Genomic DNA, 17,982 nt, shown 5'->3' with positions numbered 1-17,982 from the left:
GCATGTGAGGAGGAAATTGAAGGAAAATAATGGAAAATGAAGAAAATAGAGGCCTCATTAATAAAAAGGCTTCTAAGGATCAGTGGGCAAGACTTAGTCAGTTTAGCTTTGGAGCTCTCTCATTATTCTCTCTCTCTCATACTCTTGGACATGGAGTTGTCTTGGAGCACTTTGGCATTGGATCAAGAAAGGAAAAGAAGGCAAAAGGAATGAAATATCAAGAAGGCAAATGCAGGATCAAGCAACTACAATAGGCTGCATTGCAGGTATCAACCTGCATGTGTATTATCCTTGCTATATTTGGCATGCATGGGATTGCATGTGTTTCTTTTCTAACATGGCATGGTTTTTGCTAAGTGTGACAATATTTTCAGCCTATCCTTGCCATTTCCTGATAGCTTTGATGAGATGGGTTCTCTCATGCGTTTTGTGGGGGATGGTCGGATTGGATTCAAAGTTGAGTGGGGTGGATCTCCGAATTGACAAACACATGGTGGTAGTGGTCCCTAAACCAGAATGAGGATGCACGAAGCCACTAGCCTAGTAACCCCTAAATCAGATTGTGGGTTGTGGTAAAGCCAAATTGTGTGCCACGGTGGGCCTAGGAATCCTTGCCGGTGAATGGCGGGATATACAATAAAGACAACAGGTGGATTTTCTCCCTGTTGGGCCTATTGATGCTGGGATAGAATGAATGGTAAAACCTTCAGAGTATGTCTCGGTGTAGAGCCTAGTGATCCCTAGATCAGACTGCAGATGCACAGTAAAGCTTGAGAGACTAGGAGGCACTCAAATTCCTCAAACTGTAGGCAGAGAACTCCAGTGGCATCCACAATGATTGGTGTTTTTATGTGTTCTATGAGTCCCACATTCATGATTGGAATATGGCACGGGGGTGATTGGCTAAAGAGAGACTTGGCTCAACCAATCTATGGTCAGGTGGAACGTGGTAGTCCCATCACTGGTTGGTTCATTGCATTTATTAATGAAAAATTTGTTGACACCTAATCCTTGTGATTGGGTGAATTATTGTAAATAAATAATTGAGAAATGTGAACAGTCATCGGGAGATGGACTGAACAGTCTCTCCGTCATGTATATAACAGACCTACCTGATTGAATGAATATACGAACCCGTTATTTGTTTTGTGGAGTTACTGCCTGTCCTGACATGGTATCAGAGCCAGCTTCTTTTTAGCTCTTGTTCTTTGTAACTCCCTCCTGCATAGTCTGCTCATATTCTTCCCATGTTATGCAGGCTGACATGTCTGTCATATCCCTGCGAAATCTCAGTCGTTGTTTAAAAATTTCGTTGTGTGTGAGTTCCATTTTGCTATGCGTTATATGCATGGATTCGTTGTGAGTCTAAACCCAAGCCTGCGCCTGCCTGTTCTTCTGAATACATTAATCGCTCTCTGGCTGTCCTGACATGGTCTGACTGTTCAGTTCTCTGACTGTCATAAACATTTCAAAAAGGGAGTTATTTCACCTGTGCCTCCATTGCATTAATTGCTTCACCTGATTATGCTACACCTCCATTGATTATACTCTGCGAATTCCCACATCTCACCTGCGCCTCCATTTGTTTTCTGTAGCGACCGTTAACCAAAAGCCTACTCCACCGAGCAAGTCATCCTTTTGTTTGTCTCAGGCCGCCGGGATCATTCTTTTATCTTAGTATTCGCGTGCCTTACCTGAGCTGCGAGAGTCTGTGATTTGAATCAAAGTCTTCATCCAACTCACTACACTAATGTTATCTCCCCTGATGATGTACAAGCCCAAGACAAGTTGCTCAACTCTTGTCCTAGTGGAATAGACCCGCTCATGAGATTCATCCATAATGAGATTGGTGGCCTGATCATATCCCTTCAATATACCCACTATGTTACGGCCATCGTCGGTAATGACGTATATTGTTTCATTGACTAAATCCTCCAAGCCTGAGATAATAGACATGGCGGAATGCGTATAAGAAGTAGCGCACAATAATATTGATTTGGAAATACGACGACAAGAGAAGCTGAACAGATTTAAGCAACGAAAGAGAAAAAAAACGAAGCCTGTTCGGATTAAACTCCACGCTGGCTAAATACACAATGAGATTACCATAGGAGAGTCTGTGATTTGAAGGCTTCAGAGGTCTGCAGCTCGAATCCATTTTGTGTCATTCTGCTTTGGCGGTTATCAGGCGCTCATTGGTATTCTTTTGATTTCGCTGAGAAGAGCTTTGGTGTATGCGCTCTGCAGTTTTATTTTTTGAGAACGAGGTCTCGGTTCGCCAGAGAAGAGTCCACAACAGCCGCATAGTCACAAGTTATGTGGAGTCCAGCAAGGTGTTGAAGAAGGTGAATAGTATCAATACGCATTTTTTTTTAAATCATTTGAATGGTATAGTTACAGCATGTTGCGTTGTATAGTTAAAGCATTGAAGTGATATGTAATATATAAATATATTACATTTTAAAACATTGAAGTGATATATCAATGAAATGCTGGATGCTTTTATCAAACATTGGAGGGATTTGAAGAAAATAAGTTTGGAGAAAATATAGTGCATAAAGTTGTAGCGTAAGGAAGAGATTTCAAATCTTTTTGCCCTTTTGAGTACAATTTCATTGTATATCAGCAGAAGTATTTTTTCTATCAGAAGAAGTATTTTTTTTACAGAATGCATTCAATCATCTCTATGGTAGGAATAGTTCTCACTGGCAAGGAGAACTATCCTGAATGGTCCCGATGATAAAACACACCCTCATCTTCAATGAGTTGTGGAAAGGACTGTGTGTCGGAGAAGGAGACAATGACCCAGTACATCCTACCTCAGAGAAAGAGCTCGTCATTTGGGAAAACAAGAACAGCAAAGCCTATGCATTAATCGTAGCATCTGTAAATGAAGAGGTGAGTCGTCATATTTCATCATATTCAACTGCCTTTGAAGCTTTACAAAAGCTGAAAGAACTCTATGACTCACATTTTGCACTTGAAGTTATTCAGCTCATGATTAAACTATTCACTCTTGAACTAAAAAATAATGATCATCTTGCTCTTGCATCTGAAGTAAAATCTATAATCCATGATATCAAATCCACTAAGGTTGAGCTGGATATCCCTCTTATTGCTTTTCTCAAGGCACTTTATCCTACTTACTCCAATTATCTTGAATCTTTACAAGCAAATGGAAATCTTAAAGATATAACCTTTGACTCTCTTGTGAAAAAGTTTGCTGAAAGAGAGAAAGCCTTTGGAAAGAAGACAACCCCTGAATCTTCTGAAGAGACTGTGTGCCTTGCTCATAAAGAAAAGCATCCTTCTCAAGATTCTACAAGAGGAAGAGGTGGATGAAGAGGAAGAGGAAGATATTTCAGAGGCAGGGGGGGCAGACATTCTCAAGGAGAAAAGGCATACTTACATTGCATTCGTTGCAAAAGAAATAGATCACATGATGCCTCTACATGCAAGCTACCATGGGACAAAATTGAGCAGAAAAGAAACCAACAGAAAGGTAAAACTGATGATACAGACAAAGGTAAAGCACCTGAATCCGCTCACTATATTGAGGCACAATGTAACATTGGAGTAAATGAAGATTTGTTTAATGCTTCACTTGCTTCTTCGAAAAATGATTGGTTGCTTGATTCAGGAGCAACCTGTCACATGACTCATAGAAAATATTTTTTTGAAGATTTCACTGACAATGTTGATGGAGCAGTATACTTTGCAGATCAGTCAAAAATCAAGCCATCAGGGCTTGGCACAATTAGGCTTAAACTGCCTGGTCTTCTAGTCTTTCTTCTGGATCATGTTCTATATCTCCCACAGCTCAAGACAAACTTGCTGTCCTTGGTCCACATCCGCTAGCAAGGTCACTCCATTCATATGTTTGATGGCAATCTTGAGGTAAGAAAAGCTTCTGACCACTCAGTTGTCATGAGGGGAATAGAAGAAGAAAGGCTCCTCAAACTGCAAGTAACCTTTGCTCATGCACAACATTTCTCATATATTTCTCATCATGAAGAAGGTACACTTCCATCAAGTTTATTATGGCATGCTAGATTTGGACATTTAAACTATGACAGTCTCCGCTTATTGAAGAAAAATGGTGTTGCTGGTTTGCCTACAATTCCTAGGAAACATAAGCAATGTGATGCTTGCATTCTAAGAAAGCATAGCAAACAGTCTTTTCATGATTCACATTCAAGAGCACATAGGAAGCTTGAACTCATTCATTCAGATTTATGTGGTCCAATGCCTGTTCCTTCTACAAATGGAAATAAATATATCATGACATTTATTGATGATTACACCAGAATGTGTTGGGTTTATTTATTGAAGAACAAATCTGATGCCTTTCAAACATTCAAGAATTTTCATAAATGGATTGAAAATGATGCACAATCTCATATTGGGTCTATTCGCACTGATAATGGAAAAGAATATACATCAAATGGATTTGAAAACTATCTTCGCCAACATGGGATCAAACATCAAACAACTGTGCCTTATAATCCCCAACAAAATGGTGTAGTTGAAAGAATGAATAGAACAATCTTGAATATGGTATGATCCATACTTTTCTTCAAAAATGTAAAGATAATGTTTTGGGCTGATGCTGTTCTGTGTGTTGCATATATAAAGAATAGATGTCCATCTAATGTTATAAGAAACAAGACTCCTTATGAATTATGGTATGGACATGTTCCTTCGGTAAAACATCTCAAGATATTTGGTTCCACCTGTTATGCTTTGATACCAAAGGTACATAGAAACAAACTTGGTGCTAGAATTCGTAAGTGTATATTCCTGGGGTATTCAAACACCTCCAAAGCATACCTCCTCTATGATGAAGTAAATAAAAAGTTTGTTGTATCCAGAGATGTAATTTTTCTTGAATCATCCAAATCTGACAATGTTGTTGAGAGGCAACTTGATCGCTTGGATAGATTCGCAAAAACGAAATCATTTCAAGAATTTGATAATCAGATTCCACATCTTGAAGGGGGGATTCCTATACTAGATCAACACATGGAATCTTCTTCTGAATAACAATCTCCCCTGCATGAAACTCCAACAACGGATGATGCTTTAAGTGATGCAATTGATAGAATTGGGAGACTCAATCTTGATTCAGTCCCAACTCAATCAACAGAGCAGCCTGGACCATCTCAGAAAGGTCCCCCAAAGTGGCTAACAAAGACACTTGAAAGTGTTCATCCTGATGAAATTGGAAAAACAGGAACCAGAAATTCAAACCGGCAAAATGGAGGTGATGTAGATGACTCTACTTCACCTGTTGATATGGATGTTTCTTATGATTGTGAATTGAACTTGTCTACAGATTTTGAACCAACTTCCTTCAAAGAAGCTGCTTCTCATAATGAATGGAAAGAAGCGATGCAAAAGTAGTATGATGCCCTCATAAAGAATGGCACTTGGAAGCTGGTTGATCCTCCATTTCGAACCAAACCAATTGGCTGCAAGTGGGTCTACAAGAACAAGTACAAAGCTGATGGCTCACTTGACAAGCACAAAGCTAGGCTTGTGGCAAAAGGTTTTGCACAGAAGGAAGGGGTCGACTATGAGGAAACTTTTGCCCCCACGGCAAAATGGGTCACCATCCGGACACTCTTTGCACTAGCAGCTCACAACGTTTGGAAAGTCCATCAAATGGATGTAAAAACTGCCTTCTTGAATGGAGATCTAAATGAGAATGTTTTTATGTCCCAGCCTGAAGGATTTGCTGTGAAAGGACATGAACATAAAGTATGCAAACTTGTGAAGTCCTTGTATGGCCTCAGACAAGCACCACGAGCCTGGTATGAAAAACAAACTGAGCATCTTCTGAAACTCAACTTCAATCATTTTGATCTTGATGATGCAACTTTATTTGTCAAGAAAGTTGGAAAAACAGTTGTATAACTTGTGGTATATGTAGATGATCTTTTAATGACAGGGAACAATGAAAGCTACTTGCATCCATAAAGAAGGAATTGGGGAAAAGTTTTGAAATGACTGATTTGGGTTATGTTCATTACTATCTTGGCATTGAAGTAACCCAACATCCAAAGTCCTTATTTCTTTCTCAAAAGAAATACATTGGAGATCTGTTGAACAGGTTTGGTATGATAGAGTGCAATCCCATTACTACTCTAATGGAACAAAACTTAAAGCTCACATCTATTGAAGGAAAAGAATTTGAGGATGCAACAAAATATAGACAGCTTGTAGGAAGTCTCATCTACCTCACTACTACCAGACCAGACATTTCATTTGCTGTTGGAATCCTCTCCAGGTTTATGCAAAAGCCTTGTGAAGGACATTGGTTTGCTGCAAAAAGGGTTCTAAGGTACTTGAAGGGAACTCAAGACCTTGGAATCAAGTATACACAGGTGGACGACTTCAGCTTGATTGGATACTCTGATTCAGACTTCGATGGAGATAAAGAAACTGGGGTATCTACTTCAGGATATGCTATGAGTCTTGGATCAGGAGTTGTCTCCTGGAGATCACACAAACAATCAATTCCAGCAGATTCCACAACAGAAGCAGAATACGTGGCAACAGTTGAAGCAACAAAAGAAATTGTGTGGCTTAGGAAAATTCTTGAAGATTTGCAGGTAAAACAAGTACAATCAACCCCTCTCATGATTGACAATACCTCTGCAATAAAGTTGGCCAAGAACCCAAAGTTCCATGATCGAACCAAGCACATCAATACTAAATATCATCTGATTTGATATCATGTTGAGGCCAAAACAATCCGTCTCCATCATTGTTCCACAAATGAGCAAATTGCAGACATCTTCACCAAAGCGCTTGGAAGAGAAAAGCTTGAAAGATTCAGAACGATGCTTGGACTCACCAACATCCCTTCAGATTAAGGGGGGGAATGTTGACACCTAATCCTTGTGATTGGGTGAATTATTGTAAATAAATAATTGAGAAATGTGAACAGTCATCGGGAGATAAACTGAACAGTCTCTCCCTCATGTATATAACAGACCTAGCCGATTGAATGAATATACGGATCAGTTATTTGTTTTGTGGAGTTACTGCCTGGCCTGACAAAATTAATTCCCTTGATTTTCATGTGCAAATGTACTGATATATATATGGATTTTTATGCTTGATATGTCCATTGTATTTATGTTCCTATTATGTTGGTTATATGTACATTTTATGGCAGCAACTATGTTTGGCTCCCAGCATGTTTTTACTTATGTTTGAATGGATATTTTATTTATGACCCAATAAGTGATAAGGAAACAAAAGACATGAGGAAACAATGGTTCGTGGCGATTCTTAGATAAGTATGAGATCCCTACACTTAATTCTATTGTTTACACTTGTAGGTTACATGTTGATGATATGTTTGAAGAAATGCCTGTCATGTCTAGTAGGGGTCTGGTTATGATTTTGTTCATATTATTGCTTTTCTATCCTTGTTACCTTGTATCCTAATCAATTCTAAATGATCATTCCATTCTGGGTAGTGTCCTGAGGTCTGGGCCGAAAAAGGTAGCTCAAATCCCAAAATGCTAGCATTAGTGCTGAGACTAACTCACTTGAGTAGTGTCTGGGAAGCTGTTTAGCCAATTTAATGTCCTTAAATTGTCAATCATAAATTATCAACTAGGGCAGGTATACTGATGAAGCACAGGTGCACTATATGTGCTAGAAGTTATTTGATGTCGTTATGTTCCTATTAGAGTCTAAACTTAGAATTAGTGTGGAGATGGTATTGTTGATTATATTAGTGTATTGATCCCTAAAGTTGTTAGCTAGTTTTCTTAGGAATTATTCTCTATTGAATCAGTTTATGGATGGTATGAGAGTGATTCTAGACTTTACTTTTGTTAGACTATTTTGGATTTTTATCTTGAATTTTTATGCTGCAGCCAAATCTAAATTACTATGTGCAGGAGAGATCTATTCTATCAAATTATAAATGAATAATGTCTGAATTTAATTGCCAAGAAAAATATTGTCACTCTTTTACTTATTCAACTTCATCCAAACAAGACATTTTGAAAATTATGCTATGAAATGAAACAATTGAACTACACTAAATAGAAAGAAAAAGAAAATGATCACACTGTACCAAATAAAAAGAAAATAAAATGACAGAGTTAAGCTAGGTAGAAAGCAAAGGAAATTGCTTATGCATACAACGATTCAATGGTGAATTCATCATACTACATTTCAACACACAAAACAGAGCATCTACGATTAAGTAATTAAAGAAATCTATGTGCAATTGGTTAAAGACTTGTACTGGTCGTAGGGGCCCTCCACGAAACAGTCGACAATCTCCAATCAACGCAACATGGAACAAACATAAACCAAGTCTATTACTTGCAAACAAGTCTTAACAAAATGTTCTCAGAAATTACATGAATCGGCATGCACCCCAAAACATAGAGTGACATAGCTTTTATAATACTTCTTTGCATAACAGTATGAGAGTTTCAAGCCTACATATCTTTATTTCAATCAAACTATATTGCTACATAATCGATTTGCTATTCGAAAAAGCAAATCGATAAGATTTCGTGAAAACTTGGATTATGTCTCGACGATAATCTTGCAGTTGACTTTGAGGTTGACCGTGTTATCATGCGACCTTCTTGATGAATTGGTTCGAGGGAATAGGAAAGAATCCACGAGGGGATTATTCCTCATCCATCTATATCTTCCTTTGCTGAGTTGGAGCTTCTGAACCCTGTCAACAATGGAGGTAGCTGTGGAAATCCAGATTAGCTATAGAAATAGACCAATTGCATAGCCGAATGCATACTTTAACAAAACAATAAGGTATATAGACAAATATGAAGAAGAAGACATGTAAGTGCTTACCTTTAACAAAACCTTGTGTCTATTGCATTATTTAGGTGATAAGTATAGGAAAAAGGGAAGAAGTATAGGCAAAAAGGGTGTCAAGGTAAGACAGTCCTTGGACTCTACATTCCCCCATGTTGGAGGTTTTGTATGTCCTCATACAATTCATCATTGTCATTCACTTGTGCCTTCTGATCATCGCCTCCAGGATTCATTTTCTTCTTCTTTCTGGCAACCACTGGCATCCTTGGTTTTCTCATGAGGATTTTATATTTTAGGTTGATAATTTCTCTTTGCATTGCCTTGTTTTCCTTCTTCAGCTTTTTGTTCTTTTTGTACCACAAACTCAAATGAAGGATGAGGTTGTCACTCTTTTCAATTTGAATCTCACTCTATGCTTTCAATGTCTAATTTTCATTCTTGAGATATATGTTCAATGTCTCCAGCTCAAAAATCTCTTGCTTTAAAACATTTGATGTTGAAGGTTCTTGTGGCTCATTGAACTGATTGCTCCCTTCTCCAGGACTTTGGATTGATTCTTTAGTTGTTGTTTCTTTTCTTTCTAATGACTCTATGTAGTCATAAATCTCTTGTTGAACAGGATCAACACCTGGACTATGCATTGGGCTCCTTGGAGGTGAACTGCAAGGTGGTGATGACACTCTCGGTGATAGTTTTGGTGATCCTCTTGGGGAACCTTCAGGGTTTTCAGTTGGCTCGTTTTCCTCGAGATCAATGTATTCCGTAGCTTCTGAGACTACTTGTTGCATTGTGTTCAACCTGGTACTTCTCCTTAGTCCTGAGGTCTGTAATCCTTGTGCTTTCCTTCTTTTGGCTTTTGGCTTTTCTCCTTGAGGAAGGGTCCTGGTTTGTGATAAATCTTCTGCTCTTTTGCTAGCTTTCTTTCTTCTAAGATTTCCCTTTTTCATTTTCTGCAAAATATCCACTATGGGTAGTTCATCTTCTGATAATTCCGGTTGAGTCTAGGGTTCCTGTTCTTTTATTTCTTCCATTGTTCTCTTCCTTCCCCTGAGGGTTCTACTACTGCTGGGTTGTTCAGGAGATCTTTCTTCAAAATGGTTCCTTACCAGAAAATTTTCCCAGTTATCCCCTATACTCCGAAGGTGGAACTCAACCAAGATCTTTATCAATCCATGATGATACATGGTATTATCTATGAATTGAATTTTCTTTTGAATGTTCATGGACATTTTCTTAAGACTATGCAAGAGGTAATAAGGAAGATTCATTTGGTGTTCCTCAAGAAAATGCATCATTATCCTAACATGGTAGAAATACATGTATCCAAACCGACCCTCACAAGTGATGAATTTTTGAAGTACAAGTAGTAAATTCCTCCATTTACTCTTAAGGGTTGTACTAGGAATACCTTTCTTGAAGACGATGGTGTCCATATTTGGATTTTTCAGGAAGACCTTCCAATCTTCTCCATTGATTCCCCTGTTTTTGAACCATTTCTCTCTACTTCTAGGAAATTCAGTAGCTTCTGTGATCATGGACTCCATTATGGTGATTTTAATGTCTCCTATTTCAGCCTCCATTCCATCAAACGAGCGTGCAAAAGTCTTCGTCACTTCCTTGTGAAAATCGTCGAATTTTTCTATGAATTGCAACCATTGTTTTTTTTGCAACAACTCCCTGGTCTGAGGATATCCTTCTAAGAATTTCTTCCCTACTGGCTTGATTCAGACAATAACACCCATTATGGAAGATGCTTCATCTCAAGGACTGGTTACTTTGACAAGAGAATGGTGTTGGTAGGGTTTCGTTTAGTGGCAGAGAGACAGAGAGGCTATGTGAGTTCGGAGAAATGCAAGAACAGGTGGATTATAATGAAGGCTGTGGAAATGAATTTGACTGTTGGGGCACATTTAAAATAATGATTCAGTGATTACTTCAACAGATTCAGAATGAGGACGTGATAGGGTTTTTAAGTGGTGGATTATGATGTTTTTAATAAGCGACCATCACCCTTAAATTGCAATGATTTCATTTAATTTTTGGCAGTACTATGTCCTCTTAGTCATATATGCAATATATCAATCCCTATTGCTAAATTAAAGTAGCACATACCTTTGATTAACTTTGCTAACCTTATTTTTTGTTTTGAGATCTCCTGCAGGTACTTTGCTCTGTCAATTATCCTTCAATTCGAATCACCAAGTGTTCCTATCAAGTAGGCTTCAAAACTTATCCTAGCTGCAGAAACTTGTCCGAGCTGTGGAAAGTTGTTGATTCTGCAGCTGAGAAAAAAACTTTAATAAAGGAACTTTATTATTATTTTTATTTTTATTTTTGAAAAGAAAATTTAAAGTGCCAACAGAAATTGGTTTTCACTTCAAATTTTCTGTATAAACATGCCAACAACATGTTGGTTTTCATGCTTATACCTTTTATTATTATTATTATTATTATTTTTAATTTTATTATTATTATATGTATATATATACATATAATTTATCTATTTTTTATTTATCTATCTATATATATATATATATATATATATTTAAAGTAAAACTAAGTAAAATTTCTAAGGTGGAAAAGAAGAAGAACTCTTCTTGACCATCTTCAGTTCTGAATTATCTTGGAATATTTTGACAAATTCTTATTTTGTTAATGGCTTCTAGTAAAGTCTGATTCGATGTCCATTTACTAAAAGAGGAATTTTCTCTTCATCAATAGTCCTGATTCTAACTGCACCATTGTCAAAGACACTTTCAACTTCATAAGGTCCAAGCCAGTGGGTTTGGAATTTTCCTTGAAAATTTTTGAACTTTGAATCAAAGAGTAATGCCCAATCTCCTGGATGAAATTTTCTTTCTTTAATGTACTTATCATGCCATCTAGATCTTTGTTGTTGAACTAGGCTAGTTCTCTGGAGGGCTTCTTGTCTGATTTCATCAAGCTCATTAAGTTGTCTCATCCTTTGCTTCTATGCTTTTGATAAGTCAAGATCTAACTGGACTGTTGTTTTATAAGTCTGGATCTGGAACTCTATTGGAAGTAAGACCTGCTTCCCATAAACAAGTTCATAGGGAGTATGTCCTATAGTATTTCTCCATGTAGTTCTATAGGCCCATAAAGCTTCTGGAAGCTTTTCTACCCAGTCCTTTTTGTGTAAATGTACAGTCTTGGTAAGGATTGCTTCAATCACCTTATTTGTAGACTCAACTTGTCCATTGGCTTGTGGATGGTATGGAGTGGACTTCCGATGTTTGATTTTGTACTGCTCCACAAGCTTTTGCACTAATCTGGATGTAAATTGTGTTCCTTGATCTGTTACAATTTCTCTTGGAACACCAAAACGAGTGAAAATATCCTCAGAAATAAATGAAACTAGAGTATTTTCAGTAGAAAAAGGAAGTGCTTTACCTTCTACCCATTTAGTGACATAATCAGTACAGACCATAATATACCTCTTTTGCTTTGAAAGTGGGCTAATTGGTCCAACAAAATCTAGTGCCCACTTTTCAAATGGTTCGATGAGTACTTGTGGTTGCAATGGCATTTCATTTGAAAGAGTTGGTTTGCCCATTCTTTGACAACTATCACATCTTTTAACATATTCCTTGGTGTCCCTGAAAATGCAAGGCCAATAATATCCTAAAAGCAAGATTTTATAAGCAGCTCTTCTGTCAACAAAATGTCCTGCACTATAAAAATGAAAGTGGATAAATCTTCATTGGAAAAAGGTATGTGGGACAAACTTCATGATATTCACTAAAAAGGATCATTGACCATAAATGTTAGTCAAGAAGATGATGGAAAGCAAGGAGGAAATCCAAAATCCATTAAGAAAGCTGAAAACATGAGTGAAGACATTAAGGCCAAGGAATACCTAGAAGATGAAGAGAGTAAAGATGACTTTGAAAAAGATCTCATGGTGAAGCTTGTAGCTTGCCTAGAAAAGATAAGCAGTTTGAAAAAGGAGATTGAGGAGCTCAAGAAGAAATCACAAGATGGTGACCATGACCTTGACAACAAAAGGAAGGAAGTTAACCTATTCAAGCTTCATTTTCAAGAAATATATAATGAGCTCACCAAGATTAAGGAGGAATTTCATCCAAACAAAATGAAGCATCATGAAGAAGCCATATCCATGAAAAATCAATTGGATAAGGAAAAGAAAATGGAAGAAACTTTGTCAAGCCACCTTGAACAAAGACACGACATATTGAACAAACTTGAAGTAGAAATTGGTCAATACAAGGAAGAGGTCTCCTCCCATAGATCTCAACTAGAAGAAATAAATAAACAAGCACAAGGAGGTGAGAAGGTGATGGAAGCTTTGGCAATCATAGAAGGAGAAGTTGATGATGTAGAAAAGGAAAGAAATGCCATGATATGCCAACTAGAAGAAAAGGATGAAGAGATCTTCAAACTAAAATAAGATATCAAATTTATCAAGGTTGAAATATGTGAAGCAACATGCATGAAGGAAGAAATGGGGATCAGTCTAGCAAAGTAGAATGAAGAAATATTCAGGACTAAATAAAATATCATCTCCCTTAAAGTAGAAGCTAATGAAGCAACACAAGTCAAGGAATAAATTGAGAAACAACTAGCTAAGAAAAATGATGAGTGTGGAAAATTAGAAGAAGAAATTGTTTCACTAAGGAAAGAAGTTGAATTGCTGAACAAAATCTTGAAAAGTTCTCAAGCCTTGGATAACTTTCTTAGCCATCAAATATCTCCATTTGATAAAAAATATCTTCGTTATACAAGTGAATCGTCAAACAGAAGTAAGTAAATTCTTATTGCTTCAAACAATAGAGATGTGGAGAAACCTTGAAAAAACATTGATGTCCTCAGTTCCAACAAAGTCAAAGAGAAGAGTCAAGATTAAAATGGAAGAAACCTTGCTCCAAGAATATGTGAATATTTTTTAAAGACTGTAAGAGGCAATAAATCTAATCAAAGGTTGACAAGACAAGAAATTTAGAAGTGCATTGAGAAAAAACTATGCAAAAAGTGTTAAGGATGCAAGAGGAAATGGTTATCATCTAGGAATTCAAAGGAATATTTATTTCATAAGTTGATCAAGGAAATCATGATTTCCCAAGTACTAAAATTTATTTCATGGTTATTGTTATTCCTGCTCAGATTTTTGACACATGGCTAAACATTGTAGAGCCTATGGAGATCCCTATCGGTTCTCTAGAATAAGATTTACAAAAATAAACTATGATCTCTCTTTCATATTTAATAATGAGTGCTTCGAATGTCATAACATTGGACATGTGGCTCGTGATTATAACTTTTCTATATTTCCTGAATAAACTCAAAGCATTACTACTAAGCTAGAAATGAAAGTCACACAACTCTAGAGAAAGAGGAAGACTGGATCAAAAATCCTCTTAAACACTCAAACCAACAACACATGTTGTTGATTTGATGATACATATTTGGCAGATTTTGATGATGACATTCTGCCCAGAAGAGACCATCCATACAGGTAGGGAGAGCTTCTGATTTTTTCAAAACCTATCTGGGAAGAGCCATATGAGTCACATATGGAAAATTGTGCTATGAGGCATATCTCTTGATAGATAATCTCCTGGAAGTAAATCCATTGAAGAAAATAATCCATTGATTGAAGATATATTACACTTAACACAATTTATCGTGTCTGAAGAAAACAAAAAGTTAGAGGAGTTCATGCAATCAGAGGGAGCTGATTGATCATCTACATTTTAATTGTAGACAGTCACTAACATTGGAAAATTATGGGCTGTTGAGATTAGACTGATAGATGCTTGGTAAATACTGAAATCTAAAAATGATCTCAAAATATTTTTAACAGAGCTAAAATTTGGAAATGACATTTGTGGAAGGAGGCATCAGTTTAATAAGAAGAATATACAAACAAATATTATAATACTTGATGGATGAAGTAAAACACATCCAAATGAGTATAAAACCATTGGAGAACTATAGAACATAATGACAGAGGTGACTGAGTAGTATGATGATGACCAAAAAGGGAAGAAAAGTTCAGGAGGAGTTTTACACGCTACTATCTAAGCAACAATGGAAGAAGCAACATGATAAGAAAGAGAACCATTACAGGGGGAGCAACATGACAATAAGTAGCTTGATAGGGGGATTACTTGGGCACCCTATTTTCCACTGACGTCAAAGGGGGAGAGAATGTTGGAAGGGCAAGAATATTGCCATTAATGAAAAATGGGGAGATTGTTAGTCAATGTTGTCATTGATGTCAATATGGCATTGTTTGTAATGGAAAATTCTTATGATCCATGATGTTTCCCATTGACCATAGTGATGAAAGTTCTAATGAAGATACCATATCCTCATGTATATTATGATATACTTGATGAAGGAATTGATGACATATGATGACATAGTTGGAGATCATATGTTGAGATGGAGGAACATATGGATTGAATATAGCATAACCATTGAATAGATATATATATATACAAAATATAAGCATTGGACTTAAGGATAAGTCCCAGGGAGTAACAGGAGGAAATCCATCAGAAGCCATTGGAGCCATTGGAAAGCCATCAGAAGCCATCAAAAACCATCAGAAACCATGAGAAAGCCATCAGAATCCATTGGAAGCCAAAGCAAATCCATCAGAAGTTAAGAGCAGAAGCGACAACCTAAGGAGGAGAAGATCCAAGAGTAGTAGTTCAAAGAGAAGCCATTATAAGTTAAGAACATGAGAGACAAGCTGAGGAGGAGAAAATCCAAAGAGAAGACCACATATTCCCAAGAGAAAGAGCCAAAGGGTAGAAACAGTAATATCGGAGGAGCAAAGAGAAACATATCAGTGAAATATCCAAAACCAAATCAGAGAAATCATATCGGAGTTTTAATTTTGTATCACCACTCAAGTCTCTAGCTCCAATCTCTGAGAGGCGATGTGGATCTCTGATCTCCGATATACAGAACTGAATTGTTTTAATAATGATTTAATTACTAAATTGCATCTACCCTTTATTGGAGCTTTTGGAATGGGACCTCCGATAAGATCCTATGGTGAGACATAATCTTCGATTGCGATATGCTTTGCGGACCCGACAGGATTTATTATAACATTTTAAAATGTAATATCCCATCCGTGCATCAAAACTTTCCTATCACGAGTTTTGCAGGCATGTCATGTTAAAACCTTTGATTGCGATATGGTTGCAGACCGAATTTCTCTATCGTAACAAGTTTAATGTAATATCATGTCCACTACAACGGAGGTCAAAGCAAGTAGGGATGATATGTGTTATAGGAAGATAAACGTTGTTGACATCAGAACTTTGGCATATGCACAACTTAAAAATATTTGATATTCATGTAGTTCCGATATGTGGGAGTAAAGTGATGATGTGGCATGTGGGACCTCCTGGTATCCATTGTAATATGGTTTCACATTTTTTAAAATTTATAGCCCCTCCTATGTTGCTATTATAATATAGTTTCCATAAACAATGAAATTATGTTATATCTGGTTGATTATTAACAAAGACCCCTTCCAATATAATTTTAATGTGCCACCTCATACACAAGTCAACCTCTCCTCTAATAAACATGTCTTTTCATTTATTGTTGAAAATCATATAAATACAATTCAAATACTTCAATATCAAGTATCGATATCGCTCATCCATCACAAAGAGGAAGATACAGGTGATAACTCGTGAACTCAAAAGAGTAAGGGAAAGGAGACTTAGAGACCAAGAAGGATCACTATATATTTGAAGCAAATGAAGCTGTAAGAGCTCGGATCTGTGGGATATTTTTGGTGAAGCCTATTTCTGTGGACAATCACATTTGGAAGGGATACACTAAGTGGAACATAAATCTGTGAGAGGCTCAGAGCTACAATGAATTTTTGAAGGACCAAATCTTCTGTAGCTAGGCAGAAGTGCATATATCGACTTGAAGGACATTCCTTTGAAAGTTCATTTAGTAGCTCAGATCAGTTCTATATCTCTGTCTCATATTTCTAAAAATCTTGTATTTTGATAACCTTGGACCAATAGACTTAATTCTTAGTTCAGATACCTGTGGAAGGGAACCTGAGTTCAGATCTGTGTTTGGAAATAGTGGGATAGTCTGCCTAAACTCGGTTGCAAAAGTCTATACCTGTGTGAAGGCTACTAAAGCTTGGTTTGGAGAATAGGATCAACCACTTGTGGAGAAGCTAAGAATCTCTCCTATGAAAGCTATAGTAACTACCTTGGACCTGTGAGAAATAAGCTCGGACCAGTGATATTATAGTCTGGAACAGAGGACAATATTCTATGATTAGAACCTCAGATTTGAAGAACAACAAGTTCGGATTTGTGCTTGAATTTGCAGGGAATACTTGAAGAACATAAGACTTGGAGACATTATGCTTTGCTGAAGTCCTCATGGAGTAACCTTGGAGATTTTTTTTGGGTACCATGAAGAGCTACGAAGACACCTTCATGATAAAGCAAGGTTTTCATTGATGAAGTGACATGGAGATTAAGTGGAGGCATTGTTAAAGATAGACAAGGCTCATTGTTGAACATATATTGAGCCATAAAGAATCATCAAACTTATCTTGACAAATTACAATTGAGGGTGAGAGCCCTAGACGATAGGAGTGCTCAAAATATTAGGTTGGAGATTGTACCAAAGATAGGGATGGATCCCTAGAGGTCGGTGCCTCAAAGTTGACAAGTTTGGAGCCTTGGAAAGTCCAAGTCGATGTTTGGCAAGAATACAGGTTGGAGCCTGGGAGATTGAAGATTGTTGTCTTCATCTAGGGCTGGAGCCCAACACATTATTGTATTGGATTTATTGTAAAGAGGTATTAGAGTCCTTGTCATTGATTAATAAAAATATTATTCTATCATTGTTCATTTTGTGTTCTAATTATAAATGACCTTAACTAGTAAAAATAACAATTGAAAAGAAATATTGATTCATCCCCCTCTTAGTATTTCCAACAAGTTCACCTCCACATACCATATGTTAGGAGATAGAAAGCAAGTTCCTGATTTCCACCTCCAAGATGCATTATTATGCTACTTGGGCCACCTTTGTGTTCCTTCATGTGAGCATGCCAAGATGATTTGGGAGGTGCACTATAGTCGAGTCGCAGGACACGGGTGCGTGGAAAAAACTATGGTT

The 17,982-nt window shown here is 37.1% G+C and overlaps 1 pseudogene; it reads right to left on the bottom strand.

The window, feature by feature from the left end:
• Positions 1-1,333: 1,333 nt before the first annotated feature.
• LOC149155735 (sm-like protein LSM8 pseudogene) lies at positions 1,334-1,995 on the bottom strand (annotated as a pseudogene).
• Positions 1,996-17,982: the final 15,987 nt, after the last annotated feature.

The sequence above is a fragment of the Pinus tabuliformis genome, chromosome 9 (assembly GCF_031772625.1).
Source record: "Pinus tabuliformis cultivar Carrire ecotype Pingquan chromosome 9, CPIR1, whole genome shotgun sequence".
Taxonomy (NCBI): domain Eukaryota; kingdom Viridiplantae; phylum Streptophyta; class Pinopsida; order Pinales; family Pinaceae; genus Pinus; species Pinus tabuliformis.
Note: the sequence above shows the minus strand (reverse complement) of the source record. Positions and strands in the feature narration are given on the sequence as shown.